The 23,575-nt window shown below is 23.4% G+C and overlaps 1 protein-coding gene across 1 annotated transcript in view; it reads left to right on the forward strand.

The window, feature by feature from the left end:
- The first annotated feature begins 15,203 nt into the window (after positions 1-15,203).
- LOC129615441 (protein O-mannosyl-transferase TMTC2) overlaps positions 15,204-23,575 on the forward strand; it is a 94,226-nt gene continuing 85,854 nt past the window's right edge. The window contains exons 1-2 of the mRNA XM_055530651.1: positions 15,204-15,332; positions 18,316-18,492. The gene's annotated coding sequence lies outside the window, so the exon portion shown is untranslated. The remainder of the gene's footprint in view (positions 15,333-18,315; positions 18,493-23,575) is intronic.

A 23,575-nucleotide genomic window follows, 5' to 3' on the forward strand; every position in this document is an offset into this window, starting at 1 on the left:
TCTATATACAAGCACATAATTATACCCATAAAAACAGAAAATGTGTGTCTATAAGTATAAAATTTAATAAAAACCTACATTCCTATATAAAAATAGAAAATAGAAAATTTTATGGCGGAAACTTGTGAATGTCTTGTGAAGTGAACGTCTCTTACAGATATTTCTTTAATGTTAGAAAGCAACACCTAATAATAATTTGCACTATAAAGATACCACATAATTAATAGTATAGTAAGTTATAATGGAATTCTATATAAAAGATAGGAAAATAAAATTTAAAGAAATTAAAAACAAAATGTAAAACAAGGTGAACTTAAAAATATATATGTATATAGGTAGATACCCTATAAATCATAAAAGAAGCAATATTAAAAGTTTAATAAAAATTTTACAGAAAAATTTATTAAATAAATTTATTCCCTTTTTTACACATCCTCTTTCTTTACATGACGTATACATATTATAATTATGTGTATGCAACAACAAATGTATTTTGTTAACATAATATACAAGATGTTCTAGATAAGGCTTTGTCTAGTTCAAAAAAAGGGTAAAAAATTTGTGGAAACTTGAATTTTCATTTTATTCCATCTAAAATTTAAAAAAAATTAAAAAAACTCCTAGCTATACTCTTACAAAATTTATTTATTAGATAAAAATATTAATGAAAATTTTGAATTTTTTTACCCACACTACTCTCATTACCCTCAAATTTACCCCCTCACAATTAATTAAGTTATTAAAGTTACGCATATTTTTTATTTTTGAATTTGCGCTATACTCGTACGTTAGAGTAAATATTACTCAATTTGGTTACAATTTTGCAAAGAATATGATGTTAAAAGTAAAATAGACTCATAGAGTAAATTTACTCTATTACTGTTATTTATAACAGGTTCAATTTCCTTTTAAGTGTAAATTTTTGTTATCAAATTTACTTTCTATTTTATTTAATGAAAAATGATTTCCATAATTTCTTGATTATTTATGTGTGTATTAACTTTCACTTTTGTTTTTTATTACTATTAATAAAAGAATTAAGATTAAGAAGTAAATATTATACGTGCGAAATTTAATTTATTTAAGCATTAATTTTATACATAAAGATATTATGTCTTTCTGGTAAACATCTAAATGCAATTCAAAACGTCTTAATTTGTATTAATTAAAAATTGAGCTATAAAGTAGCATCTTCCAACTTCTACAATCATCTGAATGAGCCCTGTCAATATTAACATTCTTATTCTAAGAATTTTAGAGCTATACTTCAATAGCATAAATCGTCTTAAATGATTTTTGGTATGAAATTAAGATCATAATTTTTTAAATTAAAATAGGTAGTTTCGATTTACGATTTAAGGGATTTTGGACTGTAAGATTAAACGTCCATTGTTGCACAAAGAAGAATCTCCTTTGTACACCTGTAAGAATATCTTCTCTCGTAATCTTCAATATTTTAATTTAGAATAGAAATTAAGTATTTATAATGATATTTCCCAGTATTAATATTTCAACCCAAGTAATGCAAACAACTTTCTTGCAAATTTTTTTTTTTGTGGTTTCTTTTTCTACTTAAATCATATAGAAGCTGAATTTATTTTCAAAATATTCAAAAAATCTCTGACCTTCAAAATTGTGATTTAACCTTGAAAATTAATTATAATTTCTTCAATCCAAAAACAAAAATATCTCTTATTCGTATCGTATTATTTTCAATTGAAGGTCACGTATTAATATACAATGTACATATATCTGATTTGGAATACGAATCCAATATTAATAAGCATGTAAACCCACTTACTTTAAAATATATTTTCAATATTCTTTAGATTGAAATGTAAAACTTTTATATTGAATCTATAAGTGTACAACATGTGTAAATCTATGAAAATTTTGTCCCTTCTTGAAAATTCAATAAAGAAAAATTAAATAAATAAATATTTCACACTTAATGAAAAATTTAATTTCGAAATTCTTTGAAATTTCAATAAAAATATTGTGCTATCATTGAATTTCATTTGCATATACATAGTAAATTCATTTTCTAAGAAATCTGATTTCAGAGACGAAAATATAATAGATACATATGTATAAATATGGATATACAAACCTCCATAACTCCTCCATCTAAATAAATATTAAACATAAAATGTCTGTTATATAATGGTATGTAAATATGCATAAAAGGGTGCAAACACCTAAAAATTCAGTTCGGCCCTTTGTAAACCAATATAATTTTACGGAAAACCAATAAAAGCGAAGCTACAACGGTTTGTTTAGGAATAGCATTCATTCATTTCGAAAGTTTGCTGCTGTATATCATATATGTGCGTTTTGCAAATAAGCACGTACAAAATGTCAATTGCATGACATCTAACTCTACAGCAGGTAATAAGAAATATATTTCTTTATTAATGAATACAATTGAAAAATCTAATAGCGTGCTCACAGAAATTAATTTGCGTTGCCACTACGACGCGAAACAGACAATTGAATAAGATTAAAATATGAATTTCAATTCAAACTCGTATATGATATAAAAGTACTGTTTCTCAAAAAGTCTCATTTGAATGTGCGGCCCACATAAAAAATTTTATTTTGGAACCCCTAATATATGTATGTTTCTCTTTACATACAAAAATATAAACTTTACATAATTTGTGTACCTTGCATGTTCATTATAATGTTTGTTTGTACTTTATTTTATATTTTATTTTGAAAAAAAAAGAGAGAAAAAATAAAACACATAAATTAAGAAATTTCTGAACATAAAATCAATATTTTCCTTTTTGCGTACATACTCGTATATTTTTTATGCTCATAGTATGGTTGTTCGCTTCTATTTTATTTCTGCCCCTTCTTAGATTCTAATTTATGTGACTTAAAAAAGAAAAATAATTTAACAGTGAACAATTTCCACAAAAAAAAAGGCATTAATAAGTAGAACAGAAACATAAAAATAAAAAAAATTTTTAAAAATTAATAAATTTTTTACATAGATAGAAAATTATCTTTTTTTTTTCATAATAATATGAAATGTCATTACACGTGTTCCTTATCTTATATAACACACACATACTAGGAACATAATGCTTCTACACAATAATATTGTAATAATTATCATTAGTTATAAACAACATATAGCCAGTATACGTTTGTATGTTTATAAAATAAACCATAATTATAAATTTATTTGAATATGATTTTATTTACGTTACGGTAATAATGAATTAAAATGTGTATGTATGTAGATGCATAGGAAAATTGGAAACTTTCCATTCATATTTTGAAAATTTTTCGTTTAAATAAATTTTGTTCTTATTATTTTCATATTTTAAATATAAAGGAGTTTGTATTTAATTAAAGTTTTATGTTAAAACTTTATCATGATTACTGAAGCAATTTAATGATAGTGTAAGGAAATTTGTTTCGCAAAATTGAAAAGAAAATAGGGGAGGAAAAGGAAATAATATACAAGATTTTTAAATTAGTACACATGCGTTTTATTTGCAAATAAAACAAGTAAATTTTTAAATATTTTTAGAGCTTGTATTACTTTTCAGTAATAATCACGAATGACACAATTTACAAATTCAATAAATTCGAGGAATTTTGCAAGTTACGCATTCTATGCCAATATGATTGATGTACTTCTAATTATTCTTAATATATGTAGCATTGCAGGAACATAATAATTTATGTTGCATAGAAGTGTTTTGTTTGAAAGCAAATAAGTAAATTTGAAAGTAGTTGTTGAGGAAAAATTCCATTTAAAGCGGCACGCAATTACGATTATGACCAAAAACTGAATAAATCAAAATTAACAATTTTGAATAAATTAATTTTGTATAAAATCATTTTAAAAAGAACACTTAAGGTAATTAAGATTTGGAATATATTAAAAAATTATTATTAAAAGAAATATTTGTCTTCTCTAGCCAATAGTGCAATGACTATAGCATTCATTCCATACCAGACTGGACCGTATTTAAATAACAATTCTGCAATATTTGCAGAATTGTTATTTAAATACGGTGATTTAAAAGACTTTAGCAAATTTTGTCTTGTTTCCGTTTCTGAGTAAAAAAAAACAGTACATCAGTATAAAAAAAAAAATGTTGTAATAGAAAATATCGTATACAAACCATGCTTGTACTCATAGTTAAATTACGTACGGCCAAAATTTTACAAGTTATCAAAAGTTCTGCAACTTCTATCTAACGTATGCAATATTTTTCATACATATAAGAAGTTCTTATTTTAATTGAGAAAAATATATTTAACATTTTTCTTCTTGAAATTTAATTGAAAGCCTGCTTTATTTTTACAATATTTTGACCCTGAATTTTTTTTAAAAAGACACAAACAACGAAAATAGATGTTTTTCTTTCATTCAATTTCTATGCCGTTTTCTTTTTTTTTGTTTAAATTGAGATGAAAAACAAGATTATTTTTCAAAAGAACCTAATTTTCTCCTTGAATAAAGCTAATTAAAAAACGCGAACATAAAATTTACATTATTTTTCATTTGAATTAATTTCATTTTTTTTTTTTATTTTTCTTATTTTTGCACGTTTCCAACTTTTTCATTTTTCATAACGTCTATGTAACATTTTATCCCACTGTTCCGTTGTAATTTGTACAATGAACATATACAAATATGCTTATACTCATTTAAGGTTAAAAATATTTTTTATATAATGGGTGGTTTTTAGGGAAAGAACTTAGAACTATTCTCAGCAGATCATGATATAATAAACCTGAAAAATAACTAAATTGGTAGATTATGATATTATTGTTCACGATTTCTCTGTTCGATGTTGTAGCGCTTATGATGTGATGACTATGTTGTTTTATATTTGGATGGCAAGTACTTATGGGAAGGAATTCCTTATTTCAAAAAAATATTAGCAAAACAATAAAATTATAATAGTATAACAATGAAAAATTATGTTATTGGCTGCTTTGTACTATTATTCTTCGGTATAAGGCTTTGCAAATTAACACATTAATCTTTAACAAAATCACATCCAAATTATTGCTCAAAATTTAATATTTTAACTTTTAGATTGCCATTCGCTTATGCTGTAATAATTGTGATACTTATACGCCTTGAAGACAATAAATATATTTCTGAATTAAAATGGATTTTCAGTAATTGAATGGAATTTCTTTAGAATTTTGTCGGCTTGTAATTTGCATAAGTCTTTTTAGAAAGAAAATTTATAATATGGGTACATAAGTTTTATTTAGGTACATTTATATCTCCTAAAATATTACCATTTTAAATAGAAATTTTATACGGTAGCAGATGTTGTATCCACTTTCAAGGGGGATAAAAAAACAACATTAAATGGAAAATAAAAAGAAAAGGTTCTCATTTATTATACTCCTATATACGCATTTAGGTATACGTACAAAACATAAGTATGTGTTTGTTGCAAATGAGAATATTTATGAGTAACTTTATATAGGCATGTATGCATGCATTTATATGGTAAATATGAATCACAAATTAAAATATGATATGTTGCGTCATACACATGTTACCAATAACTTCATTTTGTTCCTTTAAAAATTTTATTCATCTCCGTGGTTGAATAGAGAGTAAAGATCTAAAATCATGATGCTTTAATAATTATTGGCGATAAGAACTGCAATTGAAACTGCGCTCGATACGCAGTATCAAATGTATATGCTACACATGAAATTTAATATAGAAGATGGTTTTAAAAAATTAGATTTTTGAATCCAAGAACGAAATTGACAAAAATTTTATTAGAGTCTACAAGCAAACATTTTTTGAATATGATGCAATGTGCTTGCAATACCTTTAAACAAAACGATCTAAAAGCGTTAAGTTGCATGACATTTTGAAATGGCATTCCATTTCAAAATGTCATGCAACAATAATGTCAAATTATTTTAAAAATATGAAATTAATCTTACATTTAGTTACATTATTTTTTGTCGCATGTGAATAAAATTGAAGCGTTGTAAGGAACTTCATCATAAAATGGCAAACAAACACGTGTTGATTTAATCTAAATAACTGTTAAAATGAGTTAGAAACTACAATAAAGAAATTCTCTATTAAGAAATAGCTACAAATTTAATACTAAAAATTTAACAATTCTAAAACTCATAATATGACTGATTTTATGCTATTATAATATTTCCATTTCAATAGTTAAAAGTTTTGCTGATTTGCATGTAAAAGTCAAAATACCCAGACAACATTAATATTGTAGCGGTAATGGAATTTTATTAACATATGTATATGTTCCTTATTCATATATTCCTTGTTTATAATAAATATTCATAAAAAAATAAAATGGGAAAGACGAAAAACATAAACTTAAAAAATTTATAAAATGACGATTAATATAAAGTTGATATCACAAAAGTTTCGTAATTAGTTTATTTGCCCTAAAGTTTTGAAATTAGCAATTCTAATTTTTGCATCTGGAACGTGAAATTTTAATATTTATTATAAATTATGTAAATAAAAAGTTTTAATATTTTATCGAACAGAAAGCATCAAATTTACCTTGTACTACGTAAATACCACGAATATATTTTGGATTTCGATTAAAAGGATGTGTAAAAAATATTTGTGGTACAAAATTTGGAGTATTTTTTCATAATATTTTTAATGAAAGATTTAGTAAGGTTTTTTATAACATTTTGTTCTTAGCATGGTTGCTTTATAAAATAATGTTAGTGAAAAGTGAGTGAAATTAATTAATTTGTTGTAATTAATTTGTGTTGATGCAATAAATTTGGTATTTAGAATGGAATTTAAATTTCAATCATTGTTTTATTGGAATTTCATTTTTATTATTAGTGTCTTTATGCTTTTATTAAATATTCATGGATTATTATTGAAAAATAATTGAACCCAAATAATGAATAAAATATGAAAACAGAAAATATAAGATAATTTATGAAAATATCGCTCAAGCTTTCAATATTAAAAATTCAACACAACAAAAACAAAAATCTACACAATCAGTGGGGGAAGCTAGACTTATAATTTTTGGTTAATTTTAATCTGAAGACTTAGTAGACTAATTGATTAATTAAAATTACTGATAACCAACTTTTTTTTTCAGATCAAATAATATTTCAAAGAAAGTTTTTGTCTTTCCCTAAAAGTATGCAAAATTTTTGCATTTCAATGACATAAAAAATAAGACAATAGGATCGTTCCTAAAATTTATATTTTCTTTTCTGCTTAATATTTCTGTTAGAAAAGTTTCTGGCTTAGTATTTGAAAAAATTAATTTCTTACATACATATGTATCTAAGTAAGTACAGCATAATTAATATATGAAATATTACAATTCACACAAATTCAGAGAAGTTATTTTGTTATTCGTTTTCATTATCAAAGTACATAAATGTATAACGATCTATATGGATAAGGTTTGCTCAGATCAGGTAATTTTAATAATGATAAAAAAAAATTTCTATGTCAATTTTGTAAAGAAAATATACCTTAAGTAGCCACAGAGTTTAAAATTTTTCTCTTATTTAAAAATTACTTAAAAATTTATTAATAAAAAGTTTTACTTAACTGTATAAGTCAAAGATAATTTCAAAGTACAAGAATTTCTGCCACTCAGAACTAAGTCTTTACAAAATTATTGTGAAGCAATTTTTTTTTCTTATTCAGTCCTAGAAGGAGCATAGGGCTAATGCATGATATCATGCACTAGTTTCATAGCGTCATAGAGTTAACTAGGTAGGTGACTAGCATGCCGTAAGCAATTACGGCAGGCTAGTCATGCTAGTCAATTGTGAAGCAATTACTCTATTAAAACTTTTATACACTAATACTATAATGAACGTATTATTAAAGTTAGAAAAATTAATTTCACAGAAGAGTAACTTGATGAATCGCCCAGTATACCATATGTTCACATTTGAAAACGTTGCGAATTATTTTTTCTGAAAATGATTTACCATAATACGGCGAATTATTCATGCGTTTATTGACGCCAAGAGTGATCTACCTATTCGATGTTGTCAGAAATGCCTCATTTTACATTATCCAAAAATAAGAATTGATAAGATAAAAGGAATCTTATTTGCGTGTTATATTTTCTAAAAAAAATAAAAATAATGAGATATCAAAATACTACGATAATGCAAACCAAATTACGTTTAAGAAAATGATTTGAAATTTACAAAGAATTTACAATAAAAATAATAACATGTCGAACTAGAATTTAAATTTCCCTTAAACCCGAAAATGTAATACCTTCATATATGGGAACACACATAAGAATGTAAAATATATTATGTATGTATTCTTATGTAATGTATAATATGTACAAAGTCGTTCGAAATAATAAAATGTCCCTTTTTCCCCTTTCTGGTTTATTCTTTTGTTTTCTTATTCTTAATATGGTATAATACAAGATTTATGGTTTATTTTTTGTAAATACATTTTCCATTTTCGCGTCCCTTTATTCAAAAATATTTTCTTAATACTTTTTTTCTACAATATGTAATAATAATATACATACATCTTCATATTATATAGAGCTCAGATATAATTTCATACTTTTGTGACAATAAAAATGAATACAAAAGGTTAAATCCTTTATAATATTTAAGAAGAATAAAAATATCAAAAACAGAATAAAGATCTTCCTTTTTCTTATACTTTTCTTTTATATTTTACTCCAAGATTACATTTAAATACACTGTAAAAAATTCATTCGAAAATATTGCAAAAAATTGCATAAAATTTTTTAATGTGTACTTAAGCGGGTTTTAAAATTTTAAATTTTTTCTCAGTAAATTTAAAATAAACAATATGTAAGAAAATTGGAACATTTGCAAAATTTAAATTTTTTCTGGATTGTAAAATACGCAAATAGAAAATACCTGGTGAGTGATCAAAATTAGAAATCGGTTTGAAATTGAATTTAAAAATTAAGGTGTCAGTTTGTTGTAAGTATTAAGGGATTTATTTGGAGTAGAAATTCATTATAAGAATTTGCAATTACTGTTGAATTGATTAAATGTACTAATATGTTATTTGAGAGGTCTTGTATCCGATTACTTTCAATGTCAGATGAAAATAATTGTAAAAAATAAAATATAATTCAAATTTTGTAAAATAAATGAAAAATTTTTTTTAATTTTTTTTTGTATTTGTTTTTTAAAAAAAATTAATTATTTCATTGAAAATTTTTTTTCAGTGTACTTATCAAATTACTGACATACATTTCAATTGTATCTTTGGGTAGCCTGATGGTGAATATTTCACAAAAAACAAAAATGATAAATAATAACAAAAGATAAAAGACAAAAAAATTTTTACTGTTAAATTTTGTGTAAATTGTAACAGAAGAATCAGAAAAAAATACAATAAAAAATATGAAAAAAACTATCAAAGTTTTTTTCTTAATATCCTTAAAAGCTTTAAGCCAAAATATTTAAATTTCATTTTACATTTATGTATAGGTATGTGTGAATATTGTTAAAGTATACAAGTTGAGTACACAAAAGATTTATACATAATAATTATTGAAGTATATAGAGAGAACAATTATATTTTTTTGTATATCCTTGTATCCTTTTCAAACTTTAAAATAAAATTTTGGTTTTTCTTGGTTTTTTCTTTGGTTTTTTTTTAAATTCAGTTACACTAGCTTTAGATTTATATTTTTATTATAATATTTCAAAAAAAAAAGTTGACAGAATTTCTATGTTTTCTAAAAAATATTCTCAAAAACTGAGGTACAAAACTATTTATTGTCTTTTTTTCTTTATTCTTCATATAATATTATTAAATTACCTTAAGGATAATACCAAAAAAAAATCCTATTTCTCAACAAATTGTAATATTTTGTGTGGGGTTTGTAAAAATTATAATTTTGTTTGTATTCCCGGTGTTTTTCTATTTCTATTTTTTTTTTACAGATTTTTGTTTTCTTGAAAATGTTTACAGTTTTGTTATTGTTTGTTTTTGTTATAAATTTTGTTAAATTAAAATATTTTATATAAGGATAAAAAATATTTTTGTAAGTTTTTACCTACAATTTCTTATAAACATGTCTGTATATATATTTTTTTAGGTACCGTATTATATATAATACCTACAATATAGTATAGGTGTGGTATATGTAGATGGGATACATAATATATCTTATCCTTAAAATTTATGTAGCCTGAATAGTGTTGTCTAAGATTTTTTTTCTTAATTTATTTAAAAATAACAATATTTTACGTAAGATATTACTTTTCTTGTATACAGGTTATTCTACTACTTTGTGTTATACTTTTATGGTACCTATATTTTTGTATATATACATTCGGTATTTGCGTATACATAATATTATTATGTATATATGCGTGTAGCTATATTATATTTATAGTTATGTTAAATTTATATTAAAATGTTAAACTTAATTTTCAACATTTTTCTCGCAAGGATAAATAATTATATTTTAAAGATTAAAATACTTTTTCTATGATTTTCATTCTTTATTTTTTCTTCTAATATCTTGGTTAATCTAATATTGTAGGGGCTGGTATACATATATATATATATAGTTAAAAGGAGTGTATACAGGTTTATAAAAAAAAGTCAAGAAGGAAAGAGAAAATAAATTCACTAAACTAAATTATATCTGTAGCTTCGTTTACATAATTTGTATATGTATATGCGGTGTCTTTGCATATTCTATATAAGTATATAAAACTGAAAATTTAATTTTATTTACTTTCCCTGTTATTCTATTTTTGTTTTTGTTGAAAATTTTAAAAGAAAATTAGATACTGAATTTTTGGAAAATTAAATTTAAAGAAAATTTTATATTATAAATTTTACATATATTTACATAAAGAATTATGATCAAGTATAAGGCAAGTTATTTAATAAAGAAAATAGATTTTTTTTTTTAAGAAATATATTACATAATTTGTTATACAATATTACATATTATATAGTATGTATGTATATGTATGAAATCAAATAAATTGTTATTAAATTTACAGGAAAAATTTTTAACCATCTAAAAATGAGCTTCTTCATACTTAATTTTTTATTTAATTAAATTTTTTTTTTGTATAACAATATTAAGGCGATATTTTAATCTTAAATATTGAATAGAAATCAGGTCAAAATGTCAAAAAGAAATGACTGAAATAATTTTTGGTTCTATATTAAATTAAAACCTGAATTTTATATTTATTAAAATTAGCTTAATATTATGTACCTAGTTTAGTAATAGCAGCAAGTTGAGGAAAATTTTTAATGAAAAATTATTCTGAAAACATTTTGTATCGTGTTCTCAAATGTCTACAAAAATAAATTTTACGATATGTTATGTTCAGAATTTATTTGATGTTGTGTCTGCCACGTTGTTAACACTGAAATAATTGTCAAATTATGTATCCTTAATTTTTTTCTATGCATATTGTGTTATTTCAGTTGTAAGTAGAAATTTTTTAAAACAAATTTTTAGCATATAAACACAATATAATTAAATAATGCATTGCATCAAAATTTAAATAGAAATTTCGTTTTGTACGATTTTGATAAAATCGTACAAATTTTATTTGATGATTCCGAAGAAATTTATGCTTACATTTGATAGATTTATTTTTAAACAAAAATTCATTTTTACAGAATTTTTCATATAATCTTCATTAATTTCTCATCATTTTTGGTTTATAATTTTACACTCTTTTCGGCTTGTGATAAAATTCTAGTTTTTCATTTTTAATTCATTTCTGTTTTTACAACATGATTATTGTTAATTCATTGTATGCTATGTAAACATACAGTAGCAACACAAAAATACTTTCTTTCCAAAAATTTCTATTTATGTGTACGTACTCGTAGATATACATCATAGAGTCGAAATTTATATTCGTATATATTTTTGTAGCAAAAAAAAAAGGATAAATTATATATATTATCGCGTACCTTAGCTTAACACTATAATATTATAAAAATAATGTACCTAGTTTAGTAAAATATTTACCAGTTTATACACATAAATATTGCACATATTATGGAGCTATTAAGTTGAAAAAGGGAACGATATATCTTATCTAGATAACAATTAAAATCAAATTAATAGAAGTGACAGTATTAAATTTTATCATTAAAAATACCATACGATTTGACTAGTATTCTAAAATTTAATTTTTAAAAATTAGCGAATATCTGTTTATTTAGTAAAATTTTTAGTTTATTTGATTATATCTTGAGGAATAAATTTCTGACTATACAATTTTACTAAAATAAACTGTAAACGTTTGCAACCACTAATTGTCTTCACTGTTTTTTTCTTTATATTCAAATTTATTCCACTCTATACTCATCTAAATTTCCAATACTCTCTTCAATATCGAAAATTTTTCCTAAAATAGTTTTATGCAAATATTTATCAAACAAAAAAACCATGTACTTATTTACTTTTTTTTCTTCCTCTGAGTAAATAAAAAAGAAAGTTCAGAATTACAAAACATAAAAAAAAAAAAACTTGAAAAATTTACCAATTATTTATAAAAATTAAATAAAGAAAAAAAAATGTCCACAAAATACTCGTTTATTTATTTATTAAAGAAATGGGAAATCAACAAAAGTTAAAGAAAAAAAATTCTATACCACAAATTTTCCAAATAAAAAACAACCAGAAAAGTAAACAAGTAAAGTAAAATCTTCACTACTTGGAAGCTAACTATAAAAATAAAACGAAAGAAAAAAGAAACCTCAAGAATAAATAGAATTAAAAAAAAAAGGAAAACTTAAACAATTTTTTAAAATTTTCACAATTTTTCCATATAAATATTTTCACATCTACGACAGAAACTCCGTCGTCACAAAAAAAAACAATTTTGTACACAAATATGCTTGGAAATGAAATATTGTGAAGCTTCAAGAACAAAAATGTTAATAAAAACTCAAGGGGCAAAAGGTTAGTGAGACGTTCAATAAGAAAAAAAAAAATGTGTAAAAATAAAATAAATAAAGGACGAGGCTGGGTCAAAGCAAACCAATTTTATTTTGTCTCGACAATTTTTATTTTATTTTTCCAACTTTTTTTTTTGCTTTTTTTTACATTCAAATATGCTTCCATTCTTATCAACTTTTTTCTTTCAATTGCTGTTATACATACAAGAGGCAACTTTGCGTCTTTACTATATCATCATCTATTCCCCATCTACTTTCTACATAATAATAAATAGCACTTTTAAACTGATCTTCAAGTCATTTGCACAGAATCAAATCATTAAAAAATTTAAAAGCAAAATCGAAAAAAAAATAAAACAAATAACAAACAAAATTTGGTAAAAAAGCAACCCTTCACATATTTACCCCTGTTACAATATTACAATTCCACTATGTATAACAGTATTACTTCAAATCACTATCATTTCAATATAATTTTGTAATGAATCTACAAAATATAAACGACATTAAACTATCTTCATTATTAGAAAAGTGCTATATATGTATGTATGTAATGGAAAATGTGCAAAGTCACACATATACTTATGCTTAGATTATACATAAGAATATTATTTCTATATTGTATAACAATATTGATGCCCTTAAATATTCCATCATTTCTGTCATTTTCAGTTTTTAAATAATAATACCAAAATAAAACAATTTTCTCATATTTTATAAATACATCAAGAAAAAAAAATTTACTTTCGTTTATAAAAATTACATTTCTATATGCGTAGATATTTCGGGATAGACAAACCTTTTTAAATAAATATGTACGTCTTATAGATTTATATTTACAATACAATAGTAATGTTATATATTAAATTTATACCAACTAGATAATAATATATTTTACATTTATCCTTTTTGATGTCCTTTATTATCGCTATCATCATATTACTTAAGATTTTGGTCTTTGAATACCAGTATGTATATGTTTCTATGTATATATTATGAGCGCATCAAGTAAAATAACGACAGAGAAAATTAAAATGAAAAAATAAAATAAAATAACAGTAATTGTATACAAAAAGAAGTTGGAAATAAATTGAAAAATGAATAAATAAGCAAAAGAAAAAGAAACTTATTTGTTCATCCATCCCTCACTCGCTTTATTCTATCACTTTCGATCTATCTCTCTCTCTCTCTTTCTATCGTATGATTGATATTTTGTATAATGCAAACATTTTATTTATTAGTCAGGTTCTACTTAAAAAGTTTCAGTCCACTCAAGTTTCATTGCTATTCAACAATTATTATTATTTGTTAATAGAAAATGTTTTTACTTAGAGAAATTATTGTAAAAAATTTTCAGCTTTTATGATTAATGATCATAAGTAAGAGACTCACTCTAATTTCCAAAATTAATTGCACTTATAGGTCAATGTGAAAATTTATTTAAAGAGATTGTAAAATTATTAAAATTTTAAAATTGTTTCATTAATAGGATTATTTCCTTCTCATACAGTTTTCTCTGTCTTTGATGCAACTGAAAGTAAACTGGCATAGTTGCAGACAATATTATTAAATTATATTATTTTCTTACATATTTGTGATTCACTGAAAACGAGAAAGAAATTTGACATTGCCTGAAATCAAAATTTCTTATCGAGAAGGGTACGGTCGCATTCAAATTCACATACGTTATATTCATAAAAACACACAGCAACCAATTGACTTATTCTACAATTGTAGAATTTATTAAGAAAATTAGCATTATAAATATTTTATACTTTTATTAAAATTATCCGAACACAATTTTCAAATTAAACAAAAAAATTCCATTCTAAAAAAATCAAGACGAAATATTTATAGTATTTTGAAATTGAAATTTTTTTAGTTCGTACAAAAATGGCACATATGCTCAAGTACTTTATAGTAATAAATTTACAAGCATATTAATATAACATAATATACCTATATTCATACATGCAAGCTTATATCAAATTTTCCTCATCAAAATACAAACAAACACAGCCATTCATATTGAAGTTATATTCATTAGACTTCCAATTCTAGATATAATTATTTATTTATATAGAATGTAAGATTATTGCTTTTCAAAATTTTCAAGAGTCAAAAAATTTTTTCTTTATATTATAAAAGGGCAAAAGTAGTAATTCAACTTGAAAATTATTTTCAGTTTAAAGGACCACTTTATATGCAATTACAAGAATTCATAAACACCACCATAGAAAGCAAAAAAAAAAAAAACATAAAAAAAAGAAGAAAATAAATGAAAAATCTCGATAATAGAAAAAAAAATCATTGTATAAAGAAGGGTGAAGGATGAAAAAAAAGCAGCAGAATGTTAAGAGGAATGACAAAATGTTCCATACATATAAGGGTAGTTATAAAGAAATCTAAAGAAAGGAAGATCTCATATTATAATTGCACGAACTTCAGTATTAACGTAAAGTACATTATTATAGAGATATGCAAGACTTTATTTTGAATAGAAGAAAAATTGAGAAAAAGGGTTGTTAATGACGGTATAAGAAGGGATATCAAAATTGCGTAGGTATCCATAACAAAAATGCAGTATACTTATGGATCTTGATTCCCATTTATGTTTTCAATTACGGCCGATATTTTTTGATATTTCATGTTAGATATTGTGTCTTATTTATGATTAACTTTATTTTCAAATTCTTACATTTTTATGATAACTGTATACATAGGCAATTGAATTTATTCTAATCCTTGAGGCAGCTAAGCATACCAGATATCCTTAGCTGATGTGGATATCAACAAATTATATATATTAATTTTTAAAGAGAATGTTTGAGGAAATTTCATTTTTTCAAATAGCCGTGTTTAATCATAATTAATAATTTTTATTGGAAAATATATTACGAAATTTGTTTACTCAATATTTTAAAAATAAATTCAAAAAAATAATCTCAATGTGATAGTCGAAGTAGTTTAATTCCAAAAAGTTCAGTTTATTTCAAATAATTATTTTCCTCGATTTTGTCGTTCACTTCTAACTCTTAAATAGAATAAGGTGCATGAAATTATGTAAAAAATGTTTAAAATATAAAATAATATTGCGTATAGAAAAACCATACTATTACGAGACTAAAGGGAGTGAAATGACGATTCCTTGAAAAGTTGTTGTACAACATTTAATTTATTTTACCCTCATTTAATCTATATAATATAAACTATACACTATACTTGATTGGATTAAAAGAAAACTAATTTCAATAAATTAAAACACTTTAAAGAATTTATGATCACATTTATAAAATTTTAATTTTGTGTACCTTATTGAATATAATTTTTATTACTTGTTGATCAGACTCTGTATAGATACGAGTATTATACATTATTGATATTATAAAATTTTATAAATGATCCTTCTTCATTATATTATAATATACTGTTATACATGCATATATATATATATTTTTTTTAATATCATTCATATTTTATATGAATTATTATTATTAAATTTCAGAAAATTTATATATCCTTAGAGCATATGCATGCCTCTATATATACTCGTATATATGTAGATATTATCAAGTATAAATAAAAATATCTCTGATGGCATTTTTTCTATTAAAAAAAAATATTATTAAACGATGCAAAAAATATAATATGCAACTCGTAATATTATATAGAGAGAAGAAAAGTCAGCTTTTAAATAAACGATTTATTATATTGCTTCTGCTAAGAACTTATTATCGATATCATATTTTTTATTAACTAAAAAAAAAATGCTTTCCTTCCTAGTCTTTTTGATTTTATTTTATTTTTTTGTCGGATTTTAATATTGAAAAATGCGAAAATTTATTGATATGAAAGCAAATGAAAGATTCAGAAATTTTAAAAGGACTTTTTTTTTTCATTTAATGGTAAACTGTTGAAAAATAATGTATGTTTGTGTGTATCCATTATTTACACATGAATATTTTGTATATAAAGTCCTTGAATCAAAAGAATATAAAAAAAAAAAAAAAAACAGAAAAAAACGAAAGAAATGATTTATGAATTTTATATTTGAAATTGAATTAGTTGCTTACCTACTTATAAATATGTTGACTCTTTTGCTTAAAACGAAGTGAAATTAGAAAACTCTTCAAATAAAATTTAAAATAAAATTTTTAAAGTTAACCTAGTATGGAAAAAAAAAATTATCGAATTGAAATTTTAGCTAATAATTTTTATTCAGTAAAAAATTTAATAGCTCAATAACAAAGTCAGGTTTAATTTATTTGTTAATTAGGCCGGGCGAAAAATAAACAAAGAAAGAGAAAAATTAAGACTTCATATAAAATTTTATTTTCTCTGAGTGCTCTCTCTACTTTTAATAGAAGAGAAAGAAATAATTACACAAATAATAACATTGAATCAAAAATGAATTTTCTCAATTGCAAAACAGAAAAGAGCTTAAAGTTTAAGTCAATTTTAATTTACATTTTGAATTTGATGTATCCCTATAACATCATACATTTTCATCTACATACGAATGAAAAGATAATGGTATAAGCTGGGGAAATTGGTTTCCTCCTTGTGCACATCTTGTGAGAGCGGTAACTGAGCGTTTCACTGAGCGTCCTTGTGCTGTCTAATTCTCTTTGCGATATCTCTAAGACGAAGATATTATATACGGGATCGTGGGGAGGCTACAATAAGACGCAAATAGCTGCGGTGGCCTAAAGAGTATGTCCTCTTGCCCAATTTGGTTTTCTTGGAATCCACAAAGTCTACCAAATATTTCATCTGTGAACTAAAATAATAAATACTTCAAATTGTTAAAAATATGCAATAAAATAACAATAACTGCATTAAGTATAAGTATTTTGGACCAGGGTCCATAATTTTTAATTATATTTAATGCTTATACTTAATCAGAACAAATTTAGATTATATTTATAATTTAGTTTAAAATTAAGTTGGTGGTCAAAACAAGAACGAAAGTTAAAATTTCCTTAGAAAATCAAAAACAATTACTGTTTTTGAAATCGAATAAATGACTAATATTTAAATGAGTTTTAATGATTACGACTAGGAATATCCAATGTTCATGTTGGATTCAAAGTCTTCAAAAATTTTATCTTTGAAAAGTTCGACAAAAATTCAATGAAAAATAAATATTTTAACAGTAAATTTAAAAGAAGTTCCTCTTTAACTATTCGAGTAGTGTTATTATAGAATAATTAATTATAGAACTTGATTATCATAAAAATTTCCTTTTTTCTAGAATATTCTAAATATTATTCCGGCAAAACGCATTACAATTCTAAAATTAAATAATAAAATATAATTTTCATAATAATGCAAAGTTAATAAATTTTTTTTTCATATTTTCTATTTTGCAGGTTAGTATTAACTTTATTCGGTGTTCAAAGCAATAATTACTTATGTGTATAACGAAGTTACTTTAAAAGGACATCTGCAATTCAGCGCAATCAACAACTCTTCATATTTAAAAATGCCTTATTTATTTTAGTATAATGTCAAACTACATAGAGGTCGAATTAGAAAAATAAAACGAGGTAAATAAAATTTTATTTATAAATACAAGTGTTTAGTAAGCTATTACTCAATAAGCGGAGATCTTTGTTTTGATTCTATGAAAATAAATAACAACAATGTAAGTTTCCAAAACTGAAATATAAATTTATATAGCATTGCATTACATACAATATATTTACAAGTTAAAAACTAATATTTTTATTAGCATATTATCGATTGTATTCCTTACCGCAATAAAATTGTTAAAATTAAAGTTATTAATATTAAAATTTTATAAAATTCTGCAACGAATATTCATTTAAACAAATTCAAATATAAAAAAATTAATTATTTAAATAATTGCGGGATTAACCAGACGGAATCCAGTTAATTTTTCAATCCAAATTAATTCAATTAGAATGCGTCTATATTAAATTGAAGCTCTTAAATATAACACAAGTTATTCATAAATTATAAATTCATTTGATTCAATTCAAAAAGAAACCAAACTAATTTTCATAAAACAAAATTATACTTTCGTTCATCATTAAATTATCACTACTATTTTGTTTTGCCTATCATTATTACACTCTTTAAAATTTTATTTGCGATTGTTATAAAAAATTTCTTAAATTCAAGCCAAACGCTTCAATTTAAATAAAAATAAAAGAAAATTAAAAATACCTACTATTTAATTAAAACAAATTAAAATATGTCGTACGTTTTCGTAGCTTCATAACTGCTTTAGTAAAAATTAAAATAATAAAAATAATTTTTATAAAATGCTTCTGTTAGAATTTTATGAAAATAAAAATTAAACCCTTTAAATTATTTTCTTTTATTTTAAAATGTTTTAAATATTTTTCTTTTTGAAAACAATTTTTTCCAACGCGTTAAATGTGAGAGTTTTCTCTTTATTTCTTTCTCTTTATAAAGCACCCAAAAAAAAAAAAAACAAGGAACATAGAAAATAATGGACCCCTTTAAAGTTCTTTACAGTAACGATTTAACTAATTAGAATTTCCTTCCTTTCATATATAACAAAAAAGAAAAAATGTGAGCCTTGGCAAAACAAAATAAAAATAATCTATTATTTCATTTCGGGATACACAAAATGTCCTTTCATTTTCTATTCAGTGTCTCCTAAACATTAAAAACAACAACAAAAATAATGGAAAATTCGGTGTATAATTAGAATTTTCATGTTATTTCGTTAGCGTTTTTTTCATTCAATTGTAACTATTTTGTAATGTACTCTCTTTTACTTAAAACAACACGTATATTATTATATATATATATATATATATATATATATATACAAGGTTATTCAGTAAAGAATACAATATTATAGATCATTGTTTAAATCATCGAGAATGTTGTCAAATATCTGAGATGTTGTCAAGTGTCTGAGATTAAGGAACTATAGCTAATTTTCATGATATTTTCACTTGCCAAGGCATTTTTGATTAAAACTTTCACTCCGAAAAAAATATAAGGTTCATATAACCAGTTCTTGGGACAGCTAATAAAAAGCTTGAAAGCTTGATATTATTTGTTAAGGTTCCTTTTTTTACTTTCGGATTTTGTTTTTTTCAGAATTTGTTTTTTTTTACTTTCGGAATACCAAGCACTCGAACTTTAGAAAAATTCTGATTTCTTAAAATTTAATTTAGAAAACAGAATGCAGAGCACAAAAAGCATTTCTATTTCAAGATTTTAAGGGTCCTAGCAACACGTAGAAACTCAAAAAATTGACACTATTTTTGATTTTCATTGATTTTATTTAATAAAATTGTACTCCTTACTAGATCACCCTGTATATTATACACAATATATTCTGTGCTAAAGAATATACTTTACAATTACACAAACAAAATAGCGTTTGTATATAATATTGTTATTATTTTTTTTTTGTTCAGGTTTTTGGGTCCAACCGCGCTTTTAAATTCGTTTCTATGGTTTTGTGTCCTGATTACAATTCTTGTTGTAATTGTTTTTTTTTGTTTTATTTAATTTTGTTGTTTTTTAACTCCATTTTTTGTTTAACCTTACATTTTGTTTTTTTTTTGTGTATTTTCTGTCTAGATATTTTATGTACTCATTAGAGCTGACTTTACAAAATATGCAAGTATATATAAGATCAAAAAATATAGAATATGTTTATTTATCCCTTTTGTACTAGGATACTCAACTTAATTTTTGAAAATAAATCGAAAATTTTACAGGATTTCTGTTGTAAAATTAAAAAAAAATTGTTTTCGAGATTCATAGAAGAATTTAATTGATTGTAGGCTATAGAAGACAGAGAATTTTGACTTTACGTTATAAATTCTTAAATTGATTTTTAACACTTCAATATTTTACGATACATTTTAAAAATCTTTGCTAAGTATTTCTGTGAAGGTTCCTTTTGTCTTCTCAAAATCATGTAATCGCCTAAAAACCTAAAACAAAAGTTTTCTTTCTATTGTCATATTTTCTGAATCTGTAAAAAAACTAAACGAATTCAGTATAACGTTTATAACACCACGTATATACTATAATCTCCAAATGTTAATTAATATTTTGGAAAAGCATTAAAACTATTGTTTTGAAATAATTATTAAGTAAGATCAAAAGTTAGTTAAGCTAAAATATTATTGGTTTTGCTCCTCTATTTCAAAATTTTAGGATTTCATAAATGATAGGAAAACCGATACTAAATCAATCCTTTGAAAATATTCAGATAATATTAAAGATTAATCAACTAAATTGTAAGAATAAAACGTTTTCCACGTCGTCTCTCTAATACTGCTATTGAAGTAAGAGTGAAAATTTTTGAACAAAAATGTTAAAATATTCATTCATGGTTTATGCTTAAAAGTCAACACAAAATTGGGTACCTAATTTTTTTCTTTACATTAGATACGAGTATACCTCAAAAAATTGTTAAATAATTTTAAAGTCAAATATTTGAAAAATTTGTGCAAAAATTTAATTTTTCTCAAAAAAAAAAGAAGAAAATTACAGAAATCATGAGACACCTTGAGAGAAAAATTGTGTAATTTAAAGTTTTTCTGTTCTTTTTGTTTTCCGTATTTTATTTACGTCCTTTTCGTTTTCTTTTTGTTTTAGCATCCTTAAAATTATTTTGTAAAAGAATCACGTTTACAATTGGATTCTCGTTTTAAATTTTTTTTTTCATGCCATTTCCATTCCTTTTTTTTTGTCCTTCGTGGATTTAATTTTTTTTTCTAACGTATTGTTCGTTTGTTTTCATTTTCGTATACTTTAATGTTTTTTTCACCCCTAGAATTTCTATTTCAATCAAATTAAACAAAGAAAAATAATACAAGAGAACTACTACTACTACTATAATATTATGTTGTCTCAGAAATGGAACAAGCGAGAAGAACAAGAAAAAAAGAAAAATAAAAATGGAAACAAGAAAGTCTAAAGTTTTCCGCTAGAAAAAGTTTTTGTATTAAAATGGAAAAAAAATAATGAAGTGGAAGGGTAGAACAATTGGAAAGAAAACACCTCTGAATATTCTAAAGGACATCTGCATAAATTTATAAACAAAATGTATTGTTTGTTATTGTTTTTTTTTTTGAAAGAACAATAAAGAGCAATGCGGACATTGCTCTGTCCTTAAAAACAATATAAATAAAAAAATAAAAAATGCATAAAAAATAATGAATTAAATATGAAAAAGAAAGGTCATGTAAACGATGAGCTGTTGATGCGCATCTCAGTTACATAAATTTCCTTTATATCAAATACGTAGTATACTAGATAAAGTAATATAAAAAAGTACAAAATTAAATATAAATGTACATTTGAATAAACACTATAATGAAAAACAATGATGTTATTATTGTCCTCAAAATTATTTTTAAATTACAAAACTTTGTGGTGTCCATAATGTAATTTTAAAGTGTTTTTAAAAATGACGTGTTTTGTTTTTGTTTTTATTATGCATTCATTACCAGGATATTTTGTGACTGAATTAAATTTCATTTTTATTTTCACTAATTTGATTTGAATGAAACTAGCTAATTAAATTTTTTTTGGAAAACTAAAAAGAAAATTTTAGTTTTGTCTCATTGTTATTATTTTTTATTGTATGGAAATTTTTAATTAAAATACAGTAATCCCTCTTATAACGTTACCTCTTACTACATGATTTCGATTTAAAAAAATTTATTTTCTTACATATTTTTATTTAGCGACATTGTAGTTTAGGCCATAATTAATCTATAATGTTTTAGAGAACCTCCTATGGCGTAATTTCACTTAAAGTAAAAATTTTTTGGTCCCAAAAATTACGTTAGAGGAGGGATTGCTGTATTGTATTAATCGATTAATGGAATTAGAATTATACCATATAGAAATTTTACGACTGTATCAAGCAAGTCAAAAATTGAATGAAACTTTAATTTGTTATAAAAATTGGAGAACAATTAAAAACACGCTTAACTGAACCCTAAAAAAAGCAAAATAATAAACATGTTTTTTTTTTAAACCTTAAATGGGATTAGTGCGCTAAATTCTATTTAACTTACGAGTATAAGCAAAGTAATATAAGCTTCTTAAAGTAATCGATATTTACTATAGCTTTGAGATTTATAAAATTAAGATGATAATAAAGATTGTGCGACTTTTAGAGTATAATTTTCAAACAGAATTTTCGAAGAATGTTGCAAATTAGCATGAAATGTTTTTCTAATAAATGTCGTAATTCTGGCAAAAAAAGATAGCTTTTACGAGTTCTTTTCTTTTGTAAAGCGATTACTAAAAAAACTTTAAAATGATAGAAGACTAATTGTGACAAAAATGTACCACAATTTCATTTAATGTGCAACTGCCTTAAAACTAAAATCTTATTGTCGATAAGTAAATCATCTTATATCACGTAGAAAATTTCTATAATTTTCTTAATTCTACTCATTAATGTTGAATAGTTTTAGAAATTTCTTTATAAACCAGAAAATTCAATCATTTTAAAATATAAGACATTTTAATTGCTACGTAAAAGTTTAGAATAATGAAACCGAATTGAAGAAGTTATAAATAATTAAATTATGGTTTCAAATATTGTACACCATACATTTTTTCTATTAAATATAATTTGTGCGCAATACG

The sequence above is a fragment of the Condylostylus longicornis genome, unplaced genomic scaffold (assembly GCF_029603195.1).
Source record: "Condylostylus longicornis isolate FDR11 unplaced genomic scaffold, ASM2960319v2 ptg000135l, whole genome shotgun sequence".
NCBI classification, from domain to species: domain Eukaryota; kingdom Metazoa; phylum Arthropoda; class Insecta; order Diptera; family Dolichopodidae; genus Condylostylus; species Condylostylus longicornis.